Source organism: Delphinapterus leucas, chromosome 13 (genome assembly GCF_059928025.1).
Source record: "Delphinapterus leucas isolate spDelLeu-1000000601 "Yukka" chromosome 13, BTC_Dleu_Yukka2, whole genome shotgun sequence".
NCBI classification, from domain to species: Eukaryota; Metazoa; Chordata; class Mammalia; order Artiodactyla; family Monodontidae; genus Delphinapterus; species Delphinapterus leucas.
Window position 1 is genome coordinate 87,008,391 of NC_143141.1, and position 24,719 is coordinate 87,033,109.

The following is a 24,719-nucleotide window of genomic DNA, read 5'->3' on the forward strand; positions in this document are numbered from 1 at the left end:
CCTGCTAACTCTGAGGCAGGGTGGTTTCTGGCAAAGCTGACCTTCCAGCAGAGCCTGGGTGTGCTCCCCTTTGGGGGATGCAATGCAAGGGGTCCTTCCTGAGAGTTCTGGGGGCTCACGGGATGGGGAGAGGGGCGAAGGTAGGACTCTGGGACAGACATATCAGGCCTGGGTCCTGCCTTTGAGAGCTCATCAAGGCCAGAGCATGTAGGATGCAGGCGAGTCACTCACACTGGTCCATTTTAGCATCAAAGCCCCCCACTGCAGCCACAATTCCCCAAGCTGTGCCAGGCACTGTGCAGACCGTTTCACAAATGGTGAAACTGGGGCCCGGGGGTGTCAAGTAACTTTCCCAGGGTCCCACAGCTGCTGGAGCTGGGATGTGACCAGGAGTCCATTTAAGCTTGACCACAGAGCTCTACGATCAACCCTGAACCCTGTGAGATGGGCAGGGCCGGCCTGGCATTCCCAGCTGTACAGAGAGGAAATGCAAGGCTGGGAGAAATTGAGGGATGGGTCCAGGAAGCAAAAAAGATAAGTTTTACTTTGGGGGAAAACTGTCAAGAAATCGTGGGTGGAAAAACATGTTTTCCTGCCACTGTCTTGAAGGTTGAGTTAGTCAAATCTGGGGCTGTCAAAATCAGGGCTGATGGGAGACCACATGTTTGAGGATGATGTTGCAGGAATCCATCATTGATTTTCCAGTGTCCTTTAGGGAGACCCCACGGCTTTCAAGTAGGGTACCCACCTCTGCTTTGATTTCTTCACCGCACACAGTCAGCTGAATTAAAGGGCTGACTTATAGCATTACCGTTTTAAAAGTCGGTAACATTAATTTTGCTACAGAAAGTTCAAGACAACTGCAAGGATGTCGAAGCCATCCTGGGGCACCAGGGAAGAATCCAGAGTTGGGGACAGGGCTTATGTTTGTAGAAATTCCCTAAGAGCCCAAGCTGAATTTGGAGGAAGAGAGTTCTGGAGAGTACTGGTTGCACAACAGTGCGAATGTACTTAACACAGCTGAGCTGTACACTTACAAATGGCTAAGATGCTCAATTTTATGTTATGTATATTTTACCACAAATTTTAAAACCGGGGGGGGGTGGCAAGCGGTATAAGGACCACAGTGTTCTTTGGGCCCCTCTGCGGTCTGATGGTCTAGGACCCCTGGGCCTGGAGGTCCCAGGTCGAAGAATCCTGTGTCCCTATTGAGATGCAGAAGCCTCTCATCACAAGGGCTGACCCCCCCCCCACCCGAGAAAGGCAATGGAGTCAGGGAAGGCGGTACCGCATCCCCTGAGAGAATCCGGAAACTGGCTGCCTACCAATCCTGTGTGGCGCATCACACCCTGCACCTGAGTAATTGTGCAAATGCTTGTGGTGCACATGTGCCCACTAGCCACTGCTCTGCCCCCAAAAACCTCAGCCCAGGAGTGCAGGCCACCCCTGCCCTCGGCGCGTCTTCTGGGTCTGGCTCCAGGCTGGGTGCACAGGCTGTGCGCACTACACTCCAGTCCACTGGGTCCTCTGAATGCCTGGGGACGAAGGTCCTGGCTCTCACTGCAGGCTGCTTATGGCATACGCATGGGGCATAATAAGTGACCCGAAGGAGGGGGAAGGTCCAAGCTCCGAGGAGGAATCCTTCATTCCCACGTGGAGCGGAGGCAGTCTGCCTAGGAAGGTGGCACGCGGAATCCAAACTGAATGACAAGGACTTTAAGAGCCACTGGAGGCTCGACTCCCACCGGCCACCTCTAGGGTGCACACGGCAGGTTCCAGGCCCTGCAGGCGGGGGTCACGCTTGACCAGACTGGGAGCAAGGGCATCCCCGTCATCTCCGACTTAGAGACAAAGAACTGAGGCTTCTGCGAGGCACGAGATTGTCTGTGACAGGCGGGGCTTCCAGCTGGCGACCACCTCCTCTGTCTCCTCGCCATTAAACTTCTCACCAGACAGTTTCACAAGACGACCTTCCCACTGTGAAGTGGGGCCCGTGAATGTCACATAAAGCCCCCCCCCCGGCACTCCCCATCACCTCCTGAATCAGCCTGCGTGTGCTTTCCAAAGGCTCGGGTGAAATATTTCTAAAGAACCTCATTTCAGCACTCTGTCCCAGAGGCTCTTGGCCTGAAGCAGGCAGCCTCAAGGGAACATGGTGGATGGAGGAACGCTGCACCCCAGTGACCCCTTTGTTACTAATTAAGCCAATGAACCAAACTTACTGACGACCAGCTGGCTGGAAAGATGGCTCACAAAATGCAAGCCTTTCTGCAACGACAAAGCCACCACTCCCACTTCCCGGCAGAAATGGCCCCCTGGCCCTGTCATCAGGCAAACACCCCAGCTTTCATTTACCGGAAAATCTTACTTTCATCTACAGTGAAAGATGGGGTGAAGAACGGATGTGCCAGGGGAGGACGACTGATTCAGGGTCAGAGCCATCTCTTACTGGGCTTAAAAAGCTTCACGACCAAGCAGGGGTTGGATCAGACAAACAACACCCTTCTGAGGGCATCGAAGACGACGTATTAATTCACAGTAATGGAAAAATGGGGGAGGGAGTTAATGTAGCGCTAACAGCCATCTCTGTGGTCCTCAGTTACTCTGTTACTGTTCTTAATGTGTTAAATTGTAAAGAAAAAAAAAGTAAACATGTAACTGGGGAGCCCTATGAAAATATTTAACCCAAAGTCTGTATTGCCTGCAAATTAAAGCCTTTTTAATGGCGTCGTTCCTATCAGCTGCCCGCCTCCTGGAACCGAGGGCGCTCATGTCCCATTAATCACAGCTCAACACCTGCTGCCGGCGTGGGTAGGCATTTCATCCCATTGCTCTAAAACGCTTTCATCACCTCAGATCTCCAAAGCTTGCTGGGCCAACCAGACTTAGAAACACTTGGGGGGAAGATGATGGGAGAGGTGGGAGGAACCAACTCCTCATAAAAGGCCGAAGGCTGGAGGGGCGGCTGCAGTGAATTTGCACTTCAAGGGACTGGAGGGCTCATTTGAGACAGTGCTTGTTCTGTCCGGCAGAACAGGACACGGGGGGCGGGGTGGGGTACGGGGGGCGGGAGGGGCAGGAGAAAAACTGGCGGTTTGCGTTGTTTCTCATGCAGCAGCAGCCCTGGGTCTTTCTCCTGATGACTCATGGACAAACGCTCCTCCTGTGGCTGAGCCCGGGTCCTAGAGGGAAAGGAGGCTCACTGCGTTTGTGTCCTTCTTTCCTCCCAGTATGCAGGTGGGAAGCAAGCCGCCTGCTGCCTGGGCTTCTAGTGCAGCTGCTCTGAGGAGGGGCCAGTCCTGTCCCGAGAGGTCTGCGACAACTGCCAGGACCCGGTGCAGGGGTGGCTCCGGCTGCAGTGCGGTTGGGTGGACGCTAGAGGGCGCAGTCGGGCAGGCGCCACAGGACTTGAGCTGGAGACCCCGCCTCCCAGCTTTCTGACCCCGCCCCTGCCACGCCCCCTCCACCTCGCTGGTGCCTCAGTTTTTCCATCTATAAGCTGTATTTGTCCAATATAGTAACCACAGTGGCTACTGAGCACTTAAAATGTGGCCGATCTGGGGCTTCCCTGGTGGCACAGTGGTTGAGGGTCCGCCTGCCGATGCAGGGGACACGGGTTCGTGCCCCGGTCCGGCAAGATCCCACATGCCGCGGAGCGGCTGGGCCCGTGAGCCATGGCCGCTGAGCCTGCGCGTCCGGAGCCTGTGCTCCGCAACGGAAGAGGCCCGCGTACCGCAAAAAAAAAAAAAAAAAAAAAAAAAAATGTGGCTGATCTGAATTCATATAAGTGCCCTAGGCATAAAATTCTCACTGGATTTTGAAGACTTAATGCAGGGAAAAAATATCTCATTAATAATTTTTCGGGACTTCCCTGGTGGCGCAGTGGTTAAGAATCCGCCTGCCAAGGCAGGGGACATGGGTTTGAGCCCTGGTCCGGGAAGATCCCACATGCCACAGAGCAACTAAGCCCATGCGCCACAACTACTGAGCCTGCTCTCTAGAGCCCACGAGCCACAACTACTGAGCAAGCCCGCAGGCCTAGAGCCCGTGCTGCACAACAAGAGAAGCCACGGCAATGAGAAGACCACACACCACAACAAAGAGTAGCCCCTGCTCGCCGCAACTAGAGAAAGCCCGCACGCAGCAACAAAGACCCAACGCAGCCAAAAATCAATTAATTAATTAATTAAAAATAATTTTTCTATCCTGATTACATGTGAAATGATAAATGATAACATTTGAGATACAGTAGACTAATCATTTTGGTAACATTAATCTCATCTGTTTCTTTTTACCTTTTTAAGGTGGTTACCAGAAAAGTTAAAATTACATATGTAGGTGACTTGCGTTGTCTATCTAGTGGTTGCTCAGCACTGGGTAGATCCTTGGGGCGCGGTCTAGGGGGCTACCAAGTTCCTTAGCGTCCTGTTTACAGACCCACTGCTAACTGCGACCCAGCTGGGAGAGGTGGCCTGTGTTTATTTCACTCCTTGGTGCCCTTGAGTGAAAGATAAGGGTGTTTGCGTTTCATAATTACATGTGAGTCCCACAAGTTTCTATTTTCAGCAGCTTCAAGAACTTTGCCGGAGGCCAGCTGCAATGAAGACCCAGGTCTGGTCCTGGCTAAGGTGTAAGGCCAGGGGGAGGGGCTGCAGAAAGGGGGTGTCCCTCCTCCTCTTCTGAGGGAGAACACAAAAGCCCCAGGTGAGATCTAGGGCAAGAGGGGGTTAGTAACACCTCTGGAGCCGGTGGCTACTGGGTGTACCTGGATCCAAAGTCAGCCCATGTACCTCGGGGAGCCACATGCTGGTTGGGCTCCAGGCAATGACCATAGCTGAGAAAATCCAACTGAAAGTCCTCCTGACTTCTGTATCCACCCCAGCAGTTTAAAACCCCACGACTCCCCAAAGCTTTAAAAATATATAAAAGGATGGAAGGAGGGAGGGAGGGAGGAGAGGAAAAGAGAGAGGAAGGGAGAAGGAAGGAAAGAGGCAGGCTGGCCAAGCAAGGCAGAGAAATCTCCTCCTTATCTTGAGCCATCCTCTCCTTCCACTTTCCTGAGGTTGACATGCCCTAAATGAGGCAGGGGAAAAGGAAGAGGTGGAGAAAAGGAAAGGAAAGTCCCCGAGAGGAGAGGATGTTCTTTCCCTTGCAGAAACCACTAACACAACAGGAATAGGAACTGTGGGTAGCTTTCCCTGAATACTTTGTGCCTAAAATCACCAGGTCAACCATGTGGCTGCTCCTCTCAGCCACCCAGCAAACTCCTACTCATCCACCAAAGCCCAGGTCAAATGTCGCCTACTCACGGATGCATTTCCTAACCCCTCTACAGTTGCTCTTCCTTTTGCATTCCAATACCATTTTTAAACCTATTTCTATTATGACCTCAACTTTTAGTACATCGTTTACTAATGTTTTTCGCTCATTAGACTGTGAGATCCTTTAGGAAAGAGGATACCTCACTCATGCTAGTAGGAGGACCTGCTAGCCTGTTCTACCTCCAAGGCCTTTGCATTTGCAGTTCCCTCCACCTGTCTGCCCTCCCCCTCAGTAACTGCAAAGTGCACTCCCTCAATGTTCACGTCTTTGCTCGAGTCTTCTTGGCGGCACCTCCTCCAAAGAGCCCATCTCAAGCAGCGGGTGCTGCTAACCCGCCCTCACCCTGCCCCCTTTCCGTGGCCGTTCCTATACTGATACATGGTTGACTCCCTGCTTTTGCTCACCATTACATCCCCACACTGCCCAGAGCAGGGCCTGGCACACAACTAGGCTCAGTAAAAGTATCTGAATAACGGTTGCGTGTCCAAGGGCTTAGCGCAGTGTCCGAATGAACGAACAGATGAACAAGCGAACGGGTTTCTTCTAGGACCCTCTTGTTCTAACAGTTTGGGACTCTTCCAGTAACAGGAAAATGGGAAGCAACATCAGGGATTAGGATGACAAAGTGCTCTCTTGCTCAGGTTCGAAGCTCCGGGAAGGGACATTCTGTAATTCAGACTTGGTGTTCTGGAAAGTTCCATTTATCGGCACAGGACCAGCTGCAGCAGAGTAGAGGTCCGTTCACCAAACTGGTGCTATCTCCTCCCTCCTGCGGTGAACACACCCCCCAGCTATGTGGTCCTCCGCCACGGGGGCTCACTCTGCCCTCCAGCTGGGATCTCTCAATTGAGCGGTGCAGCCTCACCCTAGAGCCAAGGTCACTGCTACTGGAATCTTCAGGGGACAAGCGCTCTGAACTGCTTCCCCAGTGGAGGAAGGCAGGTTAGTGGGTCAGACGTAAAGGAGCCTCTGGGGGGAGAACAAGACAGGGAAAGGAAGGGGAAATGCCCGAGAGGATGAGCCTCTCTCGACGGACTCTGATGATGCAACAGGAAAAGGACTCGAGGCAGGACCAAAACCAACGCCACGTGATTTTTCTTAGTGCTGAAATTGCCATGCATGTCCAGCCATAGGTGAGTCCCATGTTTCTACAGAGGGTGCTGGATGCCAGGCCAGGAGCGGGGCCAGCAGCACCTGGCGAGAGGTGGGCCTGAGCGAGCCAGGTGGGCATCCAGGTGTGCAGTCCTGGCCCCAGAGCCTGGGTCTTCCTCTGCCCCACCTGGCACCTTAGTGCCTTGCTTTGAAGGCAAATTTGACGCTCATGGTGGCACAGCCCCAAATGCCAGGCTGGAGTGGGGAGGGAAATTTGTTCCCTTTTGCCCACAAATGTTCCCGAGGCCCACTCTGTGCTGGGCATGGAAACACCTGGATGAACAAGACGCAGAGACCCTTCCCAGGTGCCCCCAGCACAGCCACGATATGGGTAACGTGCAGAACGAGGCTGACTTACGAGGGTCCAGGAGGGCCGGAGCCGAGCTGGCCTGTGCCCCGTGAGACGGCTGGGAGGTCTGACAGCGCAGGTCTGAGCCAGGCTTAAGGGCTCAAGAGTTCTCCAGGTGGGTGGACAAAGGCGTGTGCCAGGGCAAGGAGGCCCAGAGAGAACCCAGCCAGGGCCACAGAGGCTGGGACGTGAGCACTGAGCATGACTGCAGAAGGACGCCAAAAACGCAACGCCAATTGCAGAGGAGATGGTCAAGGGGAGCAACAGGAGGGGCTGACGCCCCCCAACCCTCCCCAGAAAGAGCCCATGCCCCACGAAAACGCTCAGAATGAATCTAGTCCAGGACTCAGGACTCTATCACTGTTCCATGGAACGATAAAAGCTCCGAGGTTGAAACTAACGAACATATGAGTGACACAGCATCACCTCAGGGACGCAGAGCCGGCCGCAGGCTGACTGCTCTTTTGAAGGAAACCTAAGAGGCCACGGCAGGCTGGACTCCGTGGGCTGAAGACAGGAACCCGTGTGAGATTTCAGAAGCCACTCCCTCCACTCCCAGCCCCACCATAGATCTACTCCCCCTTCGGTCAGCCCTGGGGGGCACAGAGCTGGCAGAGGGGCCACCACCTCAGCTGGCTTATTGCGCATGGAGGTTTGGGACACCGGCCCCTGCACATCTTGGAGTAAATTCCTCCTGGCTGCTTGGGCCTGGCTGGCTGCGGAGTGATTCACGCAGACCAAGCCCGCGTGGGAAAGACCCGCAGGCAGGCGGCAGAGTGAGCCTGCAATTCCACTCTGATGCTCCCGGCCGGGATGTGAGCCGCTGTCTTTCCCCGAGGCAACGTCCTCCCAGCAGGAGAGGAACGGAGAAGGAGAGGCCCAGCCGGTGGGCCAGCACCCAGCACGCAGTGGCTGGACAGGCAGCTCTCGGGAGGCATGGGGCGGGGTCTACTCGCCGGGCTTCAGTCAGGCAGGCAGTCCCCCGTCTCAAGGCTCCAGACTAAGCCTCTGATGCTCCTCTGTAAAGGGGACCGAATGCCAGCCTCGGGGGCTGCAGTCGGGATGGGGACTGTGTACAGAAGGGACCCCCACTGGACGGTAAATGGCCTGAGTCTCCTCCCAGGACCCAATTCTCCAGCCTTTTGGTCTTGGCTGTCTCTGAGCTTCTCTGGGCCTCAGTTTCCTTGGCAGTAAATGGGAATAAGGGTCCCAACCCGTTGGTTTCACAGTGCAGTTGTGAGGATAAAGGGAAATGAAGGCTGTGAAAGGGCTTTGACAAATTTAAGCATCAGACAAATATACGGGGGTTATATCACAGCTTTTATGATAAACGACATGCGCGATGCACTTGATGAGCTCAATCACAGCATCAGACAGAGCCAGGCTGGGAGGCTGCAGGCTGCAGGCGGTCCCGCACTCTCCAGCCGACCCTCTCCCTTGCATGCCGGACACAGTGGTATTAAACCCTGGGCCACACACCCGGGTGGGCAGAGGGCCTGGGATCCCGGCGGCTCAGTACATCCAGCGGGGGCAGGGCCAGTGAAAATCCAACTCCTGCTCTTCAAGGAGAAAGTGAGGGAAACGGATGGGAGGAGCCCAGTCCCTCAACAGCGGCAGAGCCTTGGGCTCACACTGCCCAAGGCAAGTCCGGCTCCAGCCTGAGGCCCCGGGGATCAGCGCGACGCGGACACCACGAACCCCCATCCCGAGGAGGTGAAGGGCTCTCTCCAACAGCAAGGTGTCTCCTGGGGCTTCTAACTGGTTCAGGTCCACTTGAACGGGCACGAGGATCCTGCTTACCACGGGACAGGCTCCCTGAAGGACAGGGAAGGAGATACTGAAGGAGAATAAGCCCAGAGCAACCCCTGCGCTCCCGGGAGGCCGGCAGCTCAGATCTGTGCTGGACAGAGCAGCCCTTGGTGGGCCTGTGACACACCTGTGCACACACACACCATACTGCACACACCACATACACCTCACACACACACACACACCCCCCACACAATACCCATAGACACACCATCCATATACACCACACGCATCACACACACACCACAACATGCCACGTATCACGCCCTACGCACATCACACACACACCATACCCATCCCACACACAGCACGCCCCTTTCCTCCACACTGGGGTGGTCCCCACCACTGACTGTCTGAAAGCCTCAGTCTGTTCTCTGGCTCCTGGTACTGGGACGGAAATCAGACTCAGGTCTGGTGGTGGAGCTGGCGGTGCTCTCGGGGTGAAGGCCTTTCCTACACGACAGAGTATGGAATGAGTGGGATTTCACTCCTGGGAATTCAATTATCTCAGAGAAAACAGTATGGGCCGTGCTTATCCTTCCTGCACTCGTGCCGCCTCTATTTTATACACCAACTAAACTCGCAGATACTTTATGCACCAGCAGGACCTGAAGACAGGACACGTGAGCCGTGCCGGAGCCGGGCTCTGCGGGGGCAGAGGGGCGAGTGGGCCTCCAAGCTGCCATCCGGGGAACGTCCACCCAGTGGAGAAGGGTCAGAACAGCATTCCAGGAGAAGTCAGCGTTCGAGGCGGCATGAGGGTGTGAACACGTGCGGTGTGGCTGCCGGGGAGATGGGCGGGGAGCCCAGGCCGCATCTCCACTTCAAACACTCACAGGCCCGAGCTTCTGGGGAGACCATCACCACCAGCAAGTGCCCGTCCAGGCTGCACAGCTGGGCCTGCTACCTCCCCAGGCACCTTCCTGGGCGATGACTGGCCTAGCAACACAACAGTAGCGAACAGTGTAGAGCAGCGTGGAGCGATACAGAGCAGTAGAGGGCACTGAGGAACAAAAGGACAAATGCAGGCTGGGGAGGGGAGAGGCAGCTGGGGAAGGAAGGAAAAGGCACCATCAAACGCTAGGAATTCTGACGAATTACAAATCTGAACTGCGCTTTGGGTAAAGTCTGAGTCAAAAAATACCTGAAAAAATACCCTTTTTCAGGCAAAGGGTAAGGATTGGAATGGCAGAGAGCTGTGAGGTAGATGACGGACATTTGCAGTGAGCAGAAGGAATCAGGTGTTATTAGCACAGCCACCGACGTTCCCCCCTCAGGGCAGACTCGGGAGGCCTGGGCGAGCTTGGGTAAGTCACAGGTCTCACGGCTTTACTTTCCTCATCTAAAAAATATGAGTTTGGACAATGTGGCCCCCAGGCACGTCCCACTCTAAAAAACGTCTTGTAGTCTATCCCCAGTGGAGGCCTCCACAGCACTGGAGAAGTTGGCCCATATGGCTGGAGTGTGTGTCCCTCTCCCCGGGATCCCTGGGAAAAGACCCGTTCCCTTTTTCCCAGCAGGTGGTAGAAAGCTAATTTCTGCCAGGTTCCTGCCTGAGTGATGACTCAATTCTCAATCCATGGGCCCTAAACTAACCCTTTCCAAATTTTGAATTCCTGTGCCCCAAATGAATGAGGTTTGGTCACATTCTGTGATATCTTGGGTAGAAACAGAAGAAATGTCATTATAAACATTAGGCTTGAGGTGTTTTCAAGAACCACTTGGCCCCCCTGGGGTTTTGTGCCGGTTGACACAGGGCTCCGACCTCAGGGCAAGGTCCACTCTGCAAGGTGCTGCCCACGGCAGAGCCCCTGGAGGGGTGGCTTCCGCCGAACGCTGCCTGGCTTCACTCAAGTGCGCTTCAGCACACCAATCCCCATTTTTTGTGTGTGTTTTTTGAAACTTGGAAGAAAACTTCCAGTGAATCATCTCATCTGCTATTTGATTCATGTTTAATGTCTTTGGAGAGAAATAAAAACAGTAAGTCATTCTTCCTAAAAGTGGCACCAGCCTGGCCAGGACACACAAATGGTGAGGTGGCAGCTGCCCCTTGGTGGGCCCAGGGCTACGGTCTTGAGCTGTCATCAGAGACTGTATTTATAATCAGAGTGAAGACAGCTCACAAATGTTGCCCTTTGCCATTTTTATTCTTTAAATCACAGCACCAGAAGCCGTAGATTCTGCAGGGAGAGCTGGGGCCAAAATACAAACTCACACAGAAAGTGTCGATCAACACAGATTAACTGAGCACCTACTGAGTGGGAACCATTGGGATACACAAAAGTACAAGGTGCCCCCAAAGCTCCTCCAGTCTAGCTGGGAAGGAAGGAAGACATGGAAGGCGTGAATTCCTCCTTCCTTTTCTACTCCGAGTTAGTTCCTACTCTAGCCTAACTCTGAGACAGCACGGTGCTGGAGGTGTGTGGGGAGGGAGGGAGGCAGCGGAAGGGGTGCAGAAGGGGGAGGGAAGGAAGGTGGCATTCCAGCCCAGGGCCCAGGGGTCCCTCCTTGACCCTTTTCCCCAAAGACATAGAGCTGAGTTCCAGTTACTCAGGGCGCGGCTAGGAATAATCCACAGCCAATTAGCACAGTACCACACACACACACACACACACACACACACACACACACACACACACACGATGGATGCGTAATTGGTGAGAGGAAGCAAGGAAGAAGAAGAGATGGCCGGCGACGGGGGCGCCCCTGGCAGCAGCCCCAGCTCCTCCGCAGGCCCAGCAGTTCAGCGCGTCTGTAGCCGCGGAGCGCTGTGCAGCGTGCCCGAGAGCCCGCCTTCCTGGCCCTCCGGGTATCGGAATTGTCCACGAGAGGCCGTCTGACACAGATGTTCTGCGACATCAGTGGAAGAGCCAGTTTCCTGGAGACCCTCTGAGGTCCTAGGAACAGCCACCAGAGGAAGCAGCGTGGGCTCGACGGGAGAGGTGGGCGACAGAGGGGGAAGAGCCGAGTGGGCTCAGACCTGGCTCAGGGGCCCCGCCAGTGGCCAGCAGGCAGCGAGACCTCGGGGACATTGCTTGATCCTTCGTCTGTTCATTATGAAGCCTCCCTGTCTGTCCCGCCCCTTGGGCGCTGAGCAAAGACTGACCGGCAGGTGCCCTTCCTTTTACCCCTGCCTTTCTTCTCATGCAGAAACCTACCCAGAGCAGAAGCTCAGGGATGCCGAAGACAGCGATTCCCTTGCCTGGGGCTGGCCGTCCTGCAGACAGGCCAGGACAATGGCCCCCACCCCTCCATTGATTGCGCAGTGGATGAAAACGCTGAGCCAAGTGGTACGTACCACATGTGTGCATGTGTGTGTGCACGTGTGAGCACACGTTTGCCCACGACGCTCGTCGTGCAGGACCTGCCCCTGCGGTTGAGGGTTGAAGGAGACGCCCATAGGAAGTGATATTACCAAGTCATCACTAGTTACTCTAAAAATAACCATCAACGTACAAGCTAGGAAGGATTTCCCTTTCCCGGTGCCCCGCCTCAAAACCACAGCAGTTTCCATTCTGCCGGCCACTTCCGGACGGCAGGTGGACAGCACCCAGAGGAGAGGTTAGCCCGGGGTCATGTTTCTCCTGGCCCCTGCAGAACCCCTGGTCTCCATGTCCCTGTTCATCTACCATCTTACACAGCCATGGTTAAATCTCTATGAGCAACTATTATCTTTGAACTGTGTGCAGAGGTCCACCATGCAGTGCGATTTCGGCTGCACTGAGATGCTTCTCCTTGTTGGATTACGGTTGCGAGTGTCCCACTCCTCAGGCATGATCTACACCCTCCCACCTGTCCAGCTCATCTCCTAGCCTCCCACTTGTTCATCCCCTCCAGTGACACTGATGTCTTTGCCGCTCCTGAACACCTCAGACATGCTACTGCCACAGGCCCTTTGCACTGGCTCTTCCTCTGATATCAAATTGCTCCCTCGCCTCCATCAGGTCTTGGCTCAGGGCACTTCTCAGTGAAGCCTTCTGTAAGTCCTCTGTCCAAAACTGAAGCCGCAACAAACATTCTTATCCCTTTGCCTACTTTATTTTTTCTCTTTATTTTACTGAATTGTCGCTCTCCCCCCAACTAGAATACAGAGTCTCTGGGGCCAGGTTTTATTCTAGTTGGTTCTCCATGGGAAGTCCAGAGCCTGGAAGCTCTAGTGTGTGTGATCGGTGCATGTTTGTCGAGGGAATGAATGCATGATTGCTGGGGGTGGAGGCTGGGACCCGCAACCATAGCACGCAGGTGCCTCTTCTCCAGTGCCTGGAGCAGGTGGGCCGAGATGGAGGATGCAGGGGACACACTGGCTTGTCCATCACCAAAGGCAGAGGGAAGAGAGAAGGGGTCCCCCATTTCCCATCACTGACCCAGCACATCCTGACCAAGGATGTTCCTGTACCAGAGGTGCCATCTGCCCCCCAGAGCTTCTGATCTCGTGGTGGTAGGGGTGGAGGGGTTACTGAATATTTGCCGTGTGTGCACTGAAATACCCGGGGTCCTGGGATGGGAAGAGACACCACAGACCAGCTCCTCTGCCCCCTTTGGACCCCTGCGTCTGCTTCAGCTCCCGACGCCTCGCTACTAGCCTCAGCAGGACTCAACCTAGCCAGGCACCACCCTCACCCCGTGCACCGGTGCCCACCCGCCAGCTTCCAGCTGGGCATCTGTATGCAGGTGATGTCCAGGCAAGGAGACCCAGACCCAGCTCCAACAGGGCTGGTGAAAGGAGACTGGACTAATGAAAGCAGCACCTTCCACGTGAAGCTGTGTCTGTTTTCTTTGGGGAGAAAAGCCCAGAGACCCACTCACTAATCTGTCTCCTGAGGCAGGGGCCCCGCCTGGGTCTCTTGTTCCACCCCAGTGAATGCTTTCACTGGGTGAACAGGGAAGATGAGAGAAGGAAGGATGGGGCAGTGGGAGTAACACCCCTCCGTCAGGAAGTCCACACCCCAGTGTCCAAACAAGAGAGGCAGGAAAGCCCCACCCACGGGATGCCGGGAGGAGAGAGTGCTCGGCTGGTGCCGCGGCATCTGTGCCGGCATGAAAAAAGCTGCACCCGGGGTCTGCGGGGGCCTGTGGGTCTGAGCTGCCAGCTCACATCTGGTGGGAGCCCCCAGATGGAACCGGCAACCTGGCATCTGCCCTCAGACACACTGGTCGTCATGCCAGGCACCCAGCGATCTCGGAAATTAAGGTGGTGACACTTCAGCAGGCTTGGGGTCCAGATCTTAGCCTCATAGCCGAGCGCTAAAGGTGATGCCTTCTGGGTGGGAAGATGAGAATTACAAAGTGGCACCCTCTGCTTCTGAGGGCGAGAAAATTCCAGACGTCCCGGGAGGGCTCTGAGGCTGGCTCTCCTGGGCTGGGCATGGCCAGACAGGGCTGAGCCTCCAACAGCCGCTGCCCCAAGCCCTCCCCCCACTTGGGGAACAGAGCCCACATCCCTGGCCTCCGTGGGCGCTCACAGCACTGGGGGCAGGCAGGGCAGGGCTGAGGACTTAGGGCAGTCACTGTAGTAACTACTGGGCACCTGGGCGGGAAGGCGGAGGAGCTAAGGGGCCCCCGAGCCTCCTTCTCACCCCAGCGGCACCGGCCCCAGCACCGCACTGGACACTATTCTTAGCTCTAATCTCGTAACCACCCCAGGGAGGGAGGTGTGATTAACCAGCTTATGGGTGAGACTGGGGGGAGGCTAAGTGGCCTAGAGGGATCCGAGTGCACAGATCCAAGTCAAAGGCCTTTGTCCCACCCACCGACTGGTTCCTTCCTTCGGGACAGGACTGAACACTCAGCTCGAGAAGAGCAACACAGCCGAGCGGCTGGCTTCTCAGCGCCGCAGCCAGCTGGCTCAGTGCAGCCCGCAGGGCAATAGGGATCACAAGGGAGCAGTACAGAGTGCCTCTGGGCACAGGTGACAGGCACCGGCTCTGCCCAGGGTCAGGAAGGCCTGGGAAGGGATGGGATGTGTGAAACAGATACAAGGGGAAAGGTGGTGCAGGCAGAGGGCAAGGCCGAGCAAAGGCCCAGGGGCTGGATGCCACCTTCAGACCCTGCAGGTGACCTGCGTTCACAGAGCCTCCCTCACACCCAAAGCTTGACATGAGGCCTGGAGGGTAGCGGATTCAAACAGATGAAGGGCTCACAGGTCATGCTAATTACCTTGCACTTTGCCCCTTGTCTGACAGAAGAGCAGGCGGGGTTCAGTGCTCCAGGTTTGGGGTTCGAACCCGGTTAGGGCCTCGCCATGCAGGAGGACAGGAGGCTGGGGGGCCTCTGGGCGAGGAAGAGATTCCTGTGATCAGTCTGGGGAGACGGGAAGGGCATCAAAGCAGGGGGCTGGAGAGAGACGACTGGGAAGAGGGAGGTGGGTGGGAAAAGGGGGCGTCTGAACCCAAGCTGTCAGAGGTAAACGATGCGGCTGGGGTCCCGGTGTGGCCATGGGAGGGGCTGCGTAGACAGGGCGAGCAGGGAGGGTAGGCTCAGCACTGGGACCCTGTGCCTCTGGGAGGATGGGGTCTGCGTAGAGGATGACAGGAGATGTGGGGGGAGAGGGAAGAGCTCAGTGGCAAGAGCATCAGCGACCAGGGGCCCCTTCTTAGCTAGAGGAGGGAGGACTCTATGCCCATTTCCCACTTTGTCATCAGGAGTGACAGCTGGAGCCAGCTGCAGGGTGCTGCGTCCTTGCACACCATGGTCTGGGGATGGAGCAAAGTCAATTCACCTGGGAGAGAGGCACCAAGCGTCCTGTGGGACGTGGGCTGGGAGCACCGAGGGCCCCGACCACACTCACCCTGCCCTGCTCGGGAGTGTCCTCTTCAAAGTCTGCCCCTGCCCTCAGGGAGGCGCGGGAGAGGAGTGGAGGGCGATTGCGCCACCCACTCAGGCACTGGGAGGCTGCTGAGCTCCCAGGGCGATCCCCCGCCCTCTAAACCCCCCTCCAGGCCACATGGGCCCTCAGGGGCACAGGAGGGAGGCCGGGGAGATCAGGAGAGGCAGGCGGGAGGGGCCCTCCAGGACCCCAGACCGGAGGAGCAGGAGAGGAGAGGAGGGAGTTTGCCCCACCCACTCGAGCCCAGGAAGCCTGCTGAGCCCCCAGGTGAGGTCCTCTGCCCTCTGAGACCGGGGTTGGGGGCTCGCCTGGGCCCCTTCTGTTCCTTGAGCCTAAGCCCCACCCCGCACAGCCCCCAGGGCCTTTTCCAGCCCTGGGTGTCCTAAGCATTGGCCCCGCCCACCCCCCCAAACCTCACCCTTGCTTAGACCCCGCCCTCCACAGCCAAGGCCTTTCCATCCACCCCCCCTCTACTTTACTACTGTGGTACTGATGTACCTTCTGGTTGTTGATTCATCTATATTTTTATTTTTACATTCTTTCTAACATATCCGTTAGTTTCCTAGTCTAATTTTATTTTTTACTTTGTTATTTTTCTCTCTTTTTTTTTTTTTTTTTTGCCACCCCATGCAGCTTGCGGGATCTTGATTCGCAAGCCCAGGGTTGGGGGAAAGCTCCTGATGTGGGAGCTCCAAGTCCAAACCACTGGACTAACAGAGAACCTCAGACCCCAGGGAATATTCATTGGACTGAGCTCTCACAGAGTTCCTCATCTCAGCACCAAGACCCAGCTCTACCCAACAGCCTACAAACTCCAGTGTTGGAAGCCTCAGGTCAAACAACCAGTAAAACAGGAACACAATCCCACTCATAAAAAGAAAGAAAAATGAGACAGCAAAAAAATGTGTCACAGATGAAGGAGCAAGGTAAAAACCTACAAGACCAAATAAATGAAGAGGAAATAGGCAATCTACCTGAAAAAGAATTCAGAGTAACGATAGTAAAGATGATCCAGAATCTCGGAAACAGAATGGAAGCACAGATTGATAAACTACAAGAAATGTTTAACAAAGATCTAGAATAACTAAAGAACAAACAAACGGAGATGAACAACACAATAACTGAAATGAAAAATACACTAGAAGGAATCAATAACAGAATAACTGAGGCAGAAGAATGGATAACTGAGCTGGAAGACAAAATGGTGGAAATAACTGCCGAGGAGCAGAATAAAGAAAAAAGAATGAAAAGAATTGAAGACAACCTCAGAGACCTCTGGGACAACACTAAATGCACCAACATTCGAATTATAGGGGTCCCAGAGGAAGAAGAGAAAAAGAAATGGTCTGATAAAATATTTGAAGAGATTATAGTGGAAAAATTCCCTAACATGGGAAAGGAAGTAGTCACCCAAGTCCAGGAAGCACAGAGAGTTCCATACAGGATAAACCCTAGGAAAAACATACCAAGACACATATTAATCAAACTAAGAAAAATTAAATTCAAAGAAAAATATTAAAGCAGCAAGGGAAAAACAAAAAATAACACACAAAGGAATCCCCATACGGTTATCAGCTGATTTTTCAGTGGAAACTCTGCAGGCCAGAAGGGGGTGGCAGGATATACTTAAAGTGATGAAAGAGAAAAACCTACAACCAGGATTACTCTACCCAGCAAGGATCTCATTCAGATTCAATGAAAAAGTCAAAAGCTTTTCAGACAAACAAAAGCTAAGAGAATTCACATCACCAAACCAGCTTTACAACAAATGCTAAAGAAACTTCTCTAAGTGGGAAACACAACAGAAGAAAAAGACCCACAGAAACAAACCCAAAGCAATTAAGAAAATGGTAATAGGAACATACATATCGATAATAACCTTGAATGTAAATGGATTAAATGTCCCAACCAAAAGACACAGACTGGCTGAATGGATACAAAAACAAGACCCATATATATGCTGTCTACAAGAGACACACTTCAGACCTAGGGACACATACAGCCTGAAAGTGAAGGGATGGAAAAAGATATTCCATGCAAATGGAAATCAAAAGAAAGCTAGAGTAGCAATACTTGTATCAGATAAAATAGACTTTAAAATAGACTGTTACAAGAGATAAGGAGGGACACTACATAATGATCAAAGGATCAATCCAAGAAGAAGATATAACAATTATAAATGTTTATGCACCCAACATAGGAGCACCCCAATACATAAGGCAAATGTTAACAACCACGAAAGAAGAAATCGACACTGCACTTACACCAACGGACAGATCATCCAAACAGAAAATAAATAAGGAAACACAAGCTTTAAATGACACAAAAGACCAGATAGATTTAATTGAAATTTATAGAACATTCCACCCAAAAGTGGCAGAATACACTTTCTTCTCAAGTGCACATGGAACATTCTCCAGGATAGATCACATCTTGGGTCACAAATCAAGCCTCTGAAAATTTAAGAAAACTGAAATCATATCAAACATCTTTTCTGACCACAACGCTATGAGATTGGAAATCAATTAGAGGAAAAAAACTAAAAAACACAAATACATGGAAGCTAAACAGTGTGCTACTAAATAACCAAGAGATCACTGAAGAGATCAAAGAAGAAATAAAAAAATACATAGAAACAAATGACAATGAAACCACGACGACCCAAAACCTATGGGACACAGCAAAAGCAGTTCTAAGAGGGAAGTTTATAGCAATTCAACCTCACCTCAAGAACCAAGAAAAAATCTCAAATAAACAATCTAACCCTACACTGAAAACAATTAAAGAAAGAAGAACAGAGAAAACCTAAAGTCAGTAGAAGGAAAGAAATCATAAAGATCAGAGCAGAAATAAAAGAAATAGAAATGAAGAAAACAATAGCAAAGATCAATAAAACTGAAAGCTGGTTCTTTGAGAAGACAAACAAAACTGATAAACCCTTAGCCAGATTCATCAAGAAAAAAAGGGAGAGGATGCAAATCAATAAAATTAGAAATGAAAAAGGAGAAATCACAACTGACACTGCAGGAATACAAAGGATTATAAGAGACTACTACAAACAACAATATGCCAATAAAATGGACAACCATGAAGAAGTGGACAAATTCTTGGAAATGTACAAATTTCCAAGACTGAACCAGGAAGAATTAGAAAATATAAACAGACCTATCACAAGTAATGAAATTGAAACCATAATTAAAAATCTTCCAACGAACAAAAGTCCAGGACCAGATGGCTTCACAGGTGAATTCTATCAATCATTTAGAGAAGAGCTAACACCTATCCTTCTCAAATGCTTCCAAAAAAATTGCAGAGGGAGAAACACTCCTGTATTCATTCTACAAAGCCACCATCACCCTGATACCAAAACCAGAAAAAGATATCACAAAAAAAGGAAAATTATAGACCAGTATCACTGATGAACATAGATGCAAAAATCCTGAACAGAATCAAACAGCATATTAAAAGGATCATACACTATGATCAAGTGGGATTTACCCCAGGTGTGCAAAGATTCTTCAATATTTGCAAATCAATCAATGTGATACACCACATTAACAAATTAAGGAATAAAAACCATATGATCATCTCAATAGATGCAGAAAAATCTTTTGACAAAATTCAACACCCATTTATCATAAAAACTCTCAAGAAAATGGGCATAGAGGGAACCTACCTCAACATAATAAAGGCTATATATGACAAACCCACAGCAAGCATCATACTCAATGGTGGAAAACTGAAAGCATTTCCACTAGGATCAGGAACAAGACAAGGATGTCCACTCTCACCACTCTTATTCAACATAGTTTTGGAAGTCCTAGCCATGGGAATCAGAGAAGAAAAAGAAATAAAAGGAATACAAATTGGAAAAGAAGTAAAACTGTCACTATTTGCCAATGACATGATACTATACATAGAAAATCCTAAAGATGCCACCAGAAAACTACTAGAACTGATCAATGAATTTGGTAAGGCTGCAGGATACCAAATTAATGCACAGAAATCTCTGGCATTCCTATACACCAATAACGAAAAATCAGAAAGAGAAATTAGGGAAACACTCCCATTTACCACTGCAACAAAAAGAATAAAATACCTAGGAATAAACCTACCTAGGGAGACAAAAGACCTGTATGCAGAAAACTATAAGACACTGATGAAAGAAATTAAAGATGATACCAACAGATGGAGAGATATGCCATGTTCTTGGATTGGAAGAATCAATATTGTGAAAATGACTATACTACCCAAAGCAATCTACAGATTCAATGCAATCCCTATCAAACTACCAATGGCATTCTTCACAGAATTAGAACAAAAAATCTTACAATTCATATGGAAACACAAAAGACCCCAAATAGCCAAAGCAATCTTGAGAAAGAAAAACAGAGCTGGAGGAATCAGGCTCCCTGACTTCAGACTATACTACAAAGCTTCAGTAATCAAGACAGTATGGCACTGGCACAAAAACAGAAATATAGATCAGTGGTACAGGATAGAATGCCCAGAGATAAACCCACGCACATATGGTCACCTAATTTACGACAAAGGATGTAAGAACGTACAATGGAGAAAAGACAGCCTCATCAATAAGTGGTGCTGGGAAAACTGGACAGCTACATGTAATAGAATGAAATTAGAACACTACCTAACAGCATACACAAAAATAAACTCCAAATGGATTAAAGACTTAAATGTAAGACCAGACACTATAAAACCTTTAGAAGAAAACATAGGAAAAACACTCTTTGACATAAACCACAGCAAGATCTTTTTTGAACCCCAGAAATAAAAACAAAAATAACCAAATGGGACTTAATTAAACTTAAAAGCTTTTGCACAGCAAAGGAAACCATAAACAAGACAAAAAGACAACCCTCAGAATGGGAGAAAATATTTGCAAATGAAGCAACAGACAAAGGATTAATCTCCAAAATATACAAATAGCTCATGGAGCTCAATATCAAAAAAACAAACAATCCAGTTAAAAAATGGGTGGAAGACCTAAATAGACATTTCACCAAGGAAGACATACAGATGGCCAAGAGGCACATGAAAAGATGCTCAACATCACTAATTATTAGAGAAATGCAAATCAAAACTATAATGAGGTATCACCTCACGCCAGTCAGAATGGCCATTATCAAAAAAGCTAGAAACAATAAATGCTGGAAAGGGTGTGGTGAAAAGGGAACCCTCTTGCACTGTTGGTAGGAATGTAAATTGATACAACCACTATGGAAAACAGTATGGAGGCTCCTTAAAAAACTAAAAATAGAACTACCATATGACCCAGCAATCCCACTGCTGGGCACACTGAGAAAACCATAATTCAAAAAGAGACATGCACCACAAGGTTCATCGCAGCTCTATTTACAGTAGCCGGGACATGGAAGCAACCTAGATGTCCATCAACAGATGAATGGATGAAGAAGATGTGGCACATATATACAATGGAATATTACTCAGCCATAAAAAGGAACAAAATTGAGTTATTTGTAGTGAGGTGGATGGACCTAGAGTGAAGTAAGTGAGAAAGAAAAACAAATACCGTAGGCTAACGCATATATATGGAATCTTAAAGAAAAAAAATGTTACTGATGAACCTAGTTGCAGGGCAGAAATAAAGAGGTAGACATAGAGAACGGACTTGGTGACATGGGGTGGGAGGGCGAAGCTGAGGCGAAGTGAGAGTAGCATCGACATATACACACTACCGAACGTAAAACAGTTGGCTGGTGGGAAGCAGCAGCATAGCACGGGGAGATCAGCTCGGTGCTTTGCGATGACCCAGAGGGGTGGGACAGGGAGGGTGGGAGGGAGGCTCAAGAGGGAGGGGATACAGGGACACGTGTGTGCATATGGCTGATTTGCTTTGTTGTGCAACAGAAACTAATACGGTATTGTGAAGCAATTATACTCCAGTAAAGATCTATTAAAAATAAATAAATAGGGCTTCCCTGGTGGTGCAGTGGTTGAGAGTCCGCCTGCCGATGCAGGGGACGCGGGTTCGTGCCCCAGTCCGGGAAGATCCCACATGCCACGGTGCGGCTGGGCCCGTGAGCCATGGCCGCTGAGCCTGCGCATCCGGAGCCTGTGCTCCGCAACGGGAGAGGCCACAGCAGTGAGAGGCCCGCATACCACAAAAAAATAATAAAATAAATAAATTTAAAAACTAGTTTAAAGAAAAAGTCTGCCCCCCTTATATTTCTTTTTTTCTTTTTTGGCCTTGCTGCATGGCTTGCAGGATCTTAGTTCCCTGACCAGGGATCAAACCCAGGCCCTCAGCAGTGAAAGTGCCGAGTCCTAACCACTGGACCGCCGGGGAATTCCCTGCCCCTTATATTCTGATTCACTAATTCTCCTCAATGGACGCATCCCACAACCAAAGCACCCAGGCCAAATGACTTACCCACAAAAACCCGGCCAATTTAGGACAAGAAACCTAGATTACTGTAGGACCTGGGTGGTTCTTTTTGTCTCCAGGCCTCAGTTTCCTGACCCATCTCATGGGAGTGCTGGGCAGGCTGTCCCCCCAAAGCCCGGTCTTCCCTGTTTGTTCCGCTGAGCTGGGTCAAGTCCGTGCACACCGGCATGTGGTCAGGATCCCATAGAGTGGTAGAGGCCCCTCAGCTCTCCATCCTCACCTGCCCCCAGGCCCGTCTGGTCTCCAGGAACACTTACCCAAGGCCAAGTGGAGACGGAGAGGGAGCAGGGATCAGAACCTCGGAGGCCGGTTCCACGTCCTGGCCCGGGCTGCTAGACCATGCCCTGCAAGAGAGGACAGACCAGTCATGTGGGGTGGGGACACCCCGGCTCAGAGCAACTGACTTTCTCCCCGGTCGGTTCTGTGCAATCTACGCACATTTCCCCGTTATCTTCTCGTAATACAAGGTTCTCTCCCTCCACAGCAATGATGATGGTTTATATGCACTCACTGGAGCGGTCCTGAGGACAGGAACAGAGTAGCTCACCCACCGGGAAAGCCCAGGCCCCCACAGCGTGAGGGCCCCCGGGGCTCCCCTTGCTGCTGCAGACTGAGGGGCTGCAGCTCCCCAGAACTGACTGTGAGCTCCACAAGGGCAGGGAGGCGGCGTCTTTGTTTCTGTGCAGCAGGCTCCTGGCCCAGAGCCTGTATGCAGCAGGTGCTCAATAAGTAATCCGTGTTTGACAAACGAGTGCCCCAAAATGCATCACACAGACATTACTGCAGGCAGAGTGCACTTTGCTCAGAGTTGAAATTCGACCCTGCTTCACCAATAGAGCTTCATATGCCAGTTACATTATTTAGACTCACTGCTAGGATTCCAGACGTGGAGCAGAAAAGCCACACATCTTCCCACCAGAAATTCTCACTGGAGGTCACTTACAGATTTTATACATATACATACACACACATATATATCTATATGTAACATTTTTAATAGACTTTATTTTTTAGAGCAGTTTTATGTTCACGGCAAAACAGAGCAGAAAGCACAGAGATCCCACAGACCCCCTGTCCCCCAGACACAACTTTGCCCACCTTCAGCATCCCCTCCACACACCGGGGTATATGTGTTACAATCGGTGGACCTACAATGATACATATTATCACCCCAAATCCATAGTTCACATGAGAGTTCATTCTTGGTGTTTTACATTCTGTGGGTTTGGACAAATGTTTAATGTCCTGTATCCACCATTATAGTATCATACAGAGCAGTTTCACTGCCCTAAAATTCCTCTATGCGCGCCTCATCTCATATTTTGAAAAGGTGCTTTCACGTCAACGATCTCAGCAAATTCATCTCACGACTCTGTGATCTCTGCTTTGACACTCAGGGAAATCAAGGTCCGGACAGGGTCAAGGGCCCTCCACAATCACCCTCGTGAAAACCAGTAACAAGAGTCAGTGGCAGAATGTGCTAGAAGCATTGTGTCTGGTGGTCATTTTATCATCCTAACAGCCTCCTAACAGCCCTGGCGGGGAAGGTCCATTCTAACCCCCGGTTTACAGAGGAGCAAACAGACTTGGGGACACTTGCCAAGGTCACACGTGGCTAAGCGGGACGCTCAAAATGCAAATCCCTAAACCCACTTCTGCTCTTTCCAGATGCACTTGTTAGTTACAGGGGCTTATAGGAGGCATGAGAAGGCAGGGGGAAGGCACCGCCTCGGGTTAGGGGGGGCTTTTGCTTTCCCGGAGCTGGAGCAGGTGGGTCCCAGGGCTTCAGCCCTCCTGGGGGGACCCCGCCCTCCAGCCATACTGCACAATTAATACCTAGGGGCTTCGCCTGGCTGCAGGTCAGTCCGACATCTGGCCACAGAGGCCCCACCATTCCCAGCCTCATGGGGGCAGCCCTGCAGGAACATCGAGCTCAGGGATCAGCTCAGGGATGGATGAAAGCATCCCTAGTCCACATGGACACTGTCCTGTCTCACCAGACACACCCCAGCTCTCACGGGGCAAGCTCTGTGCAGTGGGGAGAGCAGAGAGGTGCGCCTGTGCTAAGCGGCCCTGTGATCTCTGTCATCCTTAGTTTCCCCATCTGTGACAAAGCGGAGGGGCTGGATCCCTGGGAGGCTGGGCCAGCTCTGACACCAGGCTTCCTAGCAGGAGGGGCCATCATTCCAGAGGCTTCTGGCTCCCAGGCTGCTTGGGAGGACTCCATTAACTCAAATTGCAAATTTCCTCCTGGCTCTATCGCTAAGCCACAGGGGCTACCCCGGCCACCAGCTTTCCTGTGACAGATAAAGATTACAGTCATTGCTCGAGATGGAATCGAGGAGCAGAAGTCATTATGCAGAAATAATTATGTTGAGTTATGTCTGGTTGCTCCTGATTTCTGCCTCACAATTGTCTTACAAATGGTCCTGCCTCTTCCTCTCCGGGGGACAGCAAACTGCGGAGGCCTGGGTGATTCAGACAGACCTCCTGGGCCCAATTGTACTGCTCCAAACTCCTCCTGCTGGGTGGGGCATCAGCATCGTAGGGCAAGGTTCTCTGTGACACCCTTTCCTTTCTCTGGGCACTTGGGACAGAGGAGAGGTAGAAGACAAAAGCCCTGGGGAGGCGGCACACTCACTGACTCACCCACATGCCCCACTGCATTGAACCCTCCTAGGAGGCCCTCTTCACCCATCACTTTCTCCTGGGGCCCTGCCTGACCTCTCAGCCCTTTGTTCACGTTAGGCCTAAGGCACCTCCCTCTCTTAGGTCTGGGGTCTCTGAGGAGTGACTCAGGCAGTGACTAGGATTGATTCATTCTTGTACTC

The 24,719-nt window shown here is 51.4% G+C and overlaps 1 protein-coding gene across 2 annotated transcripts in view; it reads right to left on the reverse strand.

Annotated features, from left to right (window-relative positions):
- The window catches only part of HPCAL1 (hippocalcin like 1), a 111,881-nt gene that overhangs the window by 10,090 nt on the left and 77,072 nt on the right, over positions 1-24,719 (reverse strand). The window contains exon 2 of one of the 2 annotated variants that reach the window (XM_022554188.3): positions 22,146-22,232. The exons of the other annotated variant lie outside the window; for it this stretch is intronic. The gene's annotated coding sequence lies outside the window, so the exon portion shown is untranslated. The remainder of the gene's footprint in view (positions 1-22,145; positions 22,233-24,719) is intronic. 2 annotated transcript variants of the gene reach the window in all.